Raw genomic sequence first — 7,173 nt, forward strand, 5'->3', positions numbered from 1 at the left:
GAAGTTTAATTCTTGAGTCACTGATGTTCCCCACTCTTAAGAAAGAAAGAACAAACAAACAAACAAACAAATAAATAAATAAATCACCCCAGAATCAGGATAAATTCCTCAGTATCTTTTACATCCAGGGAATACAATTTACATCTCTTTAACAGTATATCAATATTTTCTTTCTAGATTAGATTTCAAAGCCAAGTGGCAATGGAGAAGGCAGCAGGGCTGGATTAGATCTGTTATAGAGAAAAAAAACCTCAGTGCTGCAATTAATATATCTCATTGATAACTGCAAAGTTTCTCAATCTGGTCCGCATACATTCAACTACACCTTCAAGCACAGCAACATCTTGAAGCTTCCTCAAGTTGGTCAGTAAAAATATACTACCTTCCACCCTAACAGTGAGTTCAATCTAACATAAGTTGGATGTCTGTGTATTTTCTTATTTTTATGTTAAATTATAAAGTGATTTATACAAACTATGAATTATGTATCTCAGCCTGGGTATTTCAACATGCTGAACTCCAGCAGTAAAAGTGATCTCAGCCAAGCTGACTGTTTCCTTACTGTAAAATTGATAATGCAACAGATGTAACAATAGTAGAGAAAAAAAGGCAACAAACACCAGACATGAAACTCACCACTCTACTTTGTTGTTGCTGTTATGATCACAATATCCAAATGTCCTACCTCATTTCCTGGTTTGTTTCACTGAGCAAGAAGACAGTAACTACGGTGCACCAAGGCAATATATTAACTGATTCCAAACAAGGTGTTGCACACCTGATCTATATCCACACGTATTCTAAGCAAACAATGCATTAGCCTATCTCTAGTCAGAATCCCAAGAAAGAGGAGATAAGTAAGGGTAAATTAGGTTAGGTAAGGTTATACAAATTCTGGGAAAGGTAAATTAGGGTAGGAAAGGTGATACGACCTGTCTAGTCAATGCATCCATCGTGTGCTGGGGTCTGAAGGGGAAGGGAGGGATCATGCATGCTGAGGAGGTCTCAGGCTACACCAAGGCAATTTAACATGAATCAGCATTCTTGAACTGGAATTCTAGTTCTGAATTCCATCTCTGTCTGCATTTAATTTACACATAACAGGGACACCTTCCTGTTTTTGTAAGACATCCTTCAAACTACAGACCAAAACCAACTCTATTTCTTTCATTTTATGTACTTTTAGTTAATCCCTAGATAAGACTGTCTACAGAAATGTATTGTTACATATAATAAATTAAGTACAATTAGAGTAGGACAATACCAAATGTTCATTTTCATCGATAAGAAATGCTCCAGAATAATGCTGCAGGAAAGAATACATCTATGATACAGAAATAGCAGCAATATCTGACTTCCTAACAATAGAGATTTTTCTAAGGAGCTAATTTGGATTTTGGTTTCATTAGGACTGCATATTACAGCTCCTGCTTACAGCTGATTTGCTTAAGCATACACCAGAGAATAGCCAAACCAAAGAATGTTATTGAGAGATCTGCTAAGCAGTCCGGCAACAGTCTGAATACTAGCAAAGTGGATGTGATGGATAGTAAATAGCAAAACACTTATTCCACAAACAGCATGACTTCAGTTTTAAAAATCATAATCTAATATGAAAAGAATAAGCATCCTCATTCACTGGTGAACAGCTGCTCTCAATTAGCTCAACAAGTGCATAGTATGCATGAGCTGTCCTCTCCTTCAATGAGGTATAAACATATAATCAGAATGATATTTCATGTAAATCTGCACCTTTCCTAAAAATGCTGCACGTGGCTTCCCTTTTCCCACTTCACTGAAAGCAAACTTCACGGTGCTGAATTTTGTCCAGATGAAGCACATTCAATCTGGGGTAGTGAGAAGAAAAAAAATGGGAAACAGTGGAATGTTGCTCCAAAAGTAATGCCTCCTATCTATTTCCATGAAAACTACAGCAGATACAAAAAGCTCAATCACACTATTTGCCAAAGAAAATTCTCAGGTACAAAACGCTGTTTTTCATCATAGTCACCACCACGAGCTATGCCTTTTCACCAGCAACAAACAAGACCCTGCGTGCTGCGCTTGTAAAAGCGTCAGTGGATGTGAACCAACACTGCCACTGTCACTGCTGAAACACACCCCCCATTACCTCACTGTGCTCACATCCACTGTTTGGTCTCCATGAATGTTCAGCAAGCATTGATGAACGTCACTGGACGCCATTTTTTTCTGCATGGAGGAATTCAATTCCATTCCTTTGCTTCATACTTCCATGTTAGACACCAATCTGTCAGACTGCCCCTCTGCTGCCACCCGTCACAGCAACAACATGTTACAGAATACTGGTGGAAGATTCAACTTTTGTTGCCATACTACCAACATCCACCTAGCATGATAAAATAGGAGGCATCACTTGCAGAACAGCTCTTGTATAATGAGAGGCAGCCATATTTTGTTTCTGTAGTTATCCATCTGATTAAAAACAATATATATATATATATATATTGTTTTATATATATATATATATATATATATATATATATATATAAATGTAAGTAATTTTGAGTAAGTATTCTTTCTATACTACAGGCAAAGTATAGAATTTAAGATTCCCTCTGGTTCTGAACTGCTATTTACCACTTATGTGTCTGATTTCAGTCTTTCTCTCTTGGGTTTCCAGCCAGACAGAGCTTGTAATCTGATTCACTCCAGAAGGCAGTTTGTCAACAGCTAATTTTATTTCTTCATCTAAAAATTGCAGAGTGTGTAATTTTACCTTCTATACTGTATGCCAGTGGACATAGAACTGACATGATATTCCATCCCAGTATGCAAGATCTGAAATTTGTTAAAATATTACATGCACAAATAAACACTTGTTCATTAGAGCTCAGATGACCTTAGTTTTAAGGACTATCTTCTCATAATTTGACCATGAGAGAACCATGAGCATTAAATTCAAATCATTAAATCTAAACCCAATTCATTTTTTATATCTGTAAGCACATATCTAAATGGCTTCCAACTTAAAATTCCAAAAGATTGGTTTGACTTTAGTTTAGTTATTTGTTTCTAGCAAACATGTTTTTCTCCAGATACTTAGAAGATCAGATGAGCTAGAGGTGCAAAATACAAGGGAGCTTTGACATTCATGAGAGCAGTACCAATAGAATAAGGAAGACACATTCTGCCTCCCTGTTTTTTCCCCTCTTCAGCACAACAGTATGGCTATTAAACAGATTTATTGATGGTATGTGTGATTATTTCAGCAGAAATGGGAGGGAGCAATGGATCAGCATTCACACCTCATTTCCCATCTCATCCCACCAGAACTGATGACCTCTCACAGTACACCCAGCTGATGGATAGTACCACAGAATGTGAGAGAATAGATGTCCGAAACAGAGTTACTATTTGTCTGGCTTTGTCACAGGTAAGAGCATAAATTATATCCCCTATGTGGAGACATGTTTGTTTGCTTTGAATGTACAAAGCAGAGTTGCAACATAATTGCCATCTGCCACACCATCAAGGGAGAAAAACAGCTTTTAGTTTTTTCCACTTTCTTCAGGTTTGCAACCTTTTTTAATGGTTTTAACATAACCAAGACTTACACTACACAATCACTAAGAACTAATACTGAGAGGTTTTTTAAGTAACATTGAGCAACACTTGTAAAAGTTGTTTGATACTAGCATTTATGCTCCAAAGCCTGCAGAGCTAATCAGAAGAGTTGAAAAATGCACTGTCATTTCTGTTCAGCCAGGACGCATCATCAGTTGTCACAAGTTAAAGCATGCTTGCAGCATGTTTTAAATACTTCATATCAACGTAGTCTCATCCTATATATTTTATACTTCCCTTGCAGCATGACAATTCTGCAAGTATTGTAAAGGTTCTGTCCACTTTGTTCATTCCTTCCTCCTTTCCTCTGAAGCAGTGTTCTGAGATGCTGCAGGGGATGTAAGGCAGCATCCAACCTGTAGCAGCTATTAGATGCTTCTAGACAACACACACACATTAACATATAGAAACTGCACTTCCCGGTGCTTCAAGAATGTTACTTTTCTTCAGGCTTCTATTTCGAGCATTGTTAAATTCTTTGAGTCATCACTAGCCTCAGTCCTGCACTATTTTTTCAGTCAATGGAGGGAGGGATGTTTATCCCCCTCTATGCCCTATGAGGAACATTTGGAACAACATGTTCTGTATCAGCATAGTCTGTTCAAGATGGTATTTTAATTATATGGATTTCTCTCCTTAACATTTTTATTTCAGGAACTGCAAACGTATGTATGTCACAGTCCTAAAACTAAACTAAAATGCAGTGAACCCAATTCTTCCTTCCAACCTCCAGACTTCCCAGCATTAGGGAAAGTTAAAACTCAAGATCTTTGAATATGTCTTCCCAACAGGAACTGTAATAATGGAGATGACTGATGTAAACCATATGTTTGTAGACAGATCAAAGTAACTGCATCACTGGGCACCAGCCTACGCATTCAAAACATAACAAATCAAAGAGCCGGTAATTCTTGTTTCTTTCATACATAACTAGCATCAGTGCATTGAATTATTTCATTGAGATAAGCTTTCAGGAAGAACTATCTCCCATCAGAATAACATGTCTGCTAGGAGCCCCCAGAGAAAAAAAAAAGGACACTTTTAGGAGAAGATGTAATATTTCCCTGCAAGTTGTACCAGCCACAGCTCTACATTTAATAAATACAGGAACCCACAAGAACTGTGAAACTTCAGAATACAGTTTGCATCATCCCAGCCTTCTGCAAGAGATTGAAGACAAAAATCTTCACTTTGCCCAAACATAAGTAATGCCGTTCTTACATCCATCCTCATCACAAGAGTGAGAGCAAAGTAATTTTGAATTTTTCGAATAGTTGCTACTCATGATAGATTTTTCCTGACAAACTTTTCTGTGTGTAAGAACGTAGAATTTCTCCAGAGGGAAAAAGATCAGACATTCACTACAATACCAGGTTCATCTACATACTCTTCATCTACACACTTAGGTAACCCAACACATGCATTTCTTTCATATATAAACACTTCTGTAGTATATCTCTCTCCTTAATGAAATCTCATCCCAATTATGACTTAGTTATAAGAATAACCTGATATAGACTATTATTCAGTAAAGATACAACCACTAAAACAAAAACAGTTTAAAGTCAGCATTTGGAAGTGGCTATCAAAACCAGCTTGTTACACAGTGTTACCATCATTTGTAGAAGTGCACTCTAATTAAGGTAAATGAGACAGCAAGAACACAGTGACATTGTTAGCTTAATGACCCACAGCCAAATTATTTAAAACTTCTTTGAAGTTCAACTTAATTGTAATGGATATAATATTGAAGAATTTAAAGAAGCTCCAGATGACTTAATGGATAACCTTAATGATCTTTCTCTTCTCTCCCTTTAATTTTGGTGCCTGTATTTATGTTCAGAACACCACTTATAAACCATGTATTTAGAATGGTTATGAATTCCACTGCATATTTGGTGCCATTCTCAAAAGTAATTGACATCCCTGCTCCCCAAAACATACTTTTATTAGTAAGGTACAAGAGCTTGGCAGTTTCAATAACAGTTTTGATCAGATTGTTCTGTCAAGTGAGATACTGTCAATATCACAAAGCATACTTTTACAGATTCTAATGGCACTTCAACATTTCAAATAAAAAGGATACAAAAACCACTTTAAATTAATTATCATTATAACTGTATTTTGCCTTGTTCTAGAATGCAGCCTCAGATGCACTGGAGAGCATTGCAGGATTCCAACCAAAACAAAACCTATTAAAAAATGCAGCTTTACTGCAAATGGCAAGTTTAAGTTACTCTGGAGACTCATAGTGAAATCCAATGTACTTATTTTTCTTACCTAAATTATGAGTGCATTGTTTTCATCTGCACAGCAAGAATGGATATTTTAAATGAATTTGCTGTAAAGCAGAAATAGGAAGAACATTTTATTCATTTCTTTTAAATTATTTGATTATGAGCTCCAGAGGGAGAATTATTTTAGACCTCCCACGTAAGGCAGAACAATCGGATCTGTTTAAGCTCATTGGTACAACTCATGGAAAAAATCTGGAGCATTCAGGCATGTGCATTTCCATAGCAGTTGTTATGGAGTAAGGAAACAGACAAGAGTGCATTTACAGAGAGGAAACAAAAAAACCCACAGCTTAGGCTGCAGTCTTTTGGTGCTGAACTGCACACAGCCTGTCTGTCCACTAATGAAGGGTACTGTTAAACTGCTCATATTACTGTTAGGGAGAGTTTTTGGATGCCCTTAATACATTTATAATGATCTCATTTCACACAGAACAATAAAAAGACCCACTAATATTCACAGAATCCCTCTGTTAATGCCTTAAACCATAAACACAAAAGGTATTAGTCTACCCTCTTTGTAAGTCACCCCCTCACCACAGGATTGTGGGTGGCAATTTCTCAGGGTGCACAGCTGCACTACCTGAGCTCTCCGTGCTTTGGATCTCAGCATGCAAAGCATAACTGGGGGCTTCAGCCCGTATTCTGTAAGCTTGCCCATGCAAGGCAGAGTGCTGACCAAGCTGCATTTTTAAACTCTTTAGATCTCTTTGCCTCTCACATTTCTGTTAACTCTTATTCCAGAACTGTCTTTAATTAAGATTATCTTCTCACATGATAGATTTTGTTTTTTATTTCAGTCCTAGCCTAGAGCCACAATTTAAGTACAAGCAATGCATGCATAGAGGAAACAGCAGTGAAGATTCCAGTGTAGCCTGTAAAACACATCAAGACTCTGGATTTGCACCTGGGTCACTGGAGTTTCCATTGCTCTCATCACGTATTTACTAATGCTACTCACAGTGACATTTGTTTGAATTTGCTTGCTTATACCTTCCTTTATTAGAACCAAATAAACCCATAAAACCAAACCTTTTCAAATGTATGTTTTACTGTAAATACATATCCAAAGAACATGGACTGTTCAACCAATGGTAATGACTATAATGTCCACAGCAAAGCCATTTATTCTCAAGATTTGATTATGGCTGACCACAAGCTTCACTTCAAGTTCCTCCAATGTTTTCCTGGTTGTAAATGTTTTCTCATGTGGACTGTCAGCTAGCCAACCAAATTTAAGTTCCAGCTTAGGCTTCACCCTCATTTTTCCGAA

The sequence above is a fragment of the Tympanuchus pallidicinctus genome, unplaced genomic scaffold, assembly GCF_026119805.1.
Source record: "Tympanuchus pallidicinctus isolate F22 unplaced genomic scaffold, pur_lepc_1.0 scaffold13, whole genome shotgun sequence".
NCBI classification, from domain to species: Eukaryota; Metazoa; Chordata; class Aves; order Galliformes; family Phasianidae; genus Tympanuchus; species Tympanuchus pallidicinctus.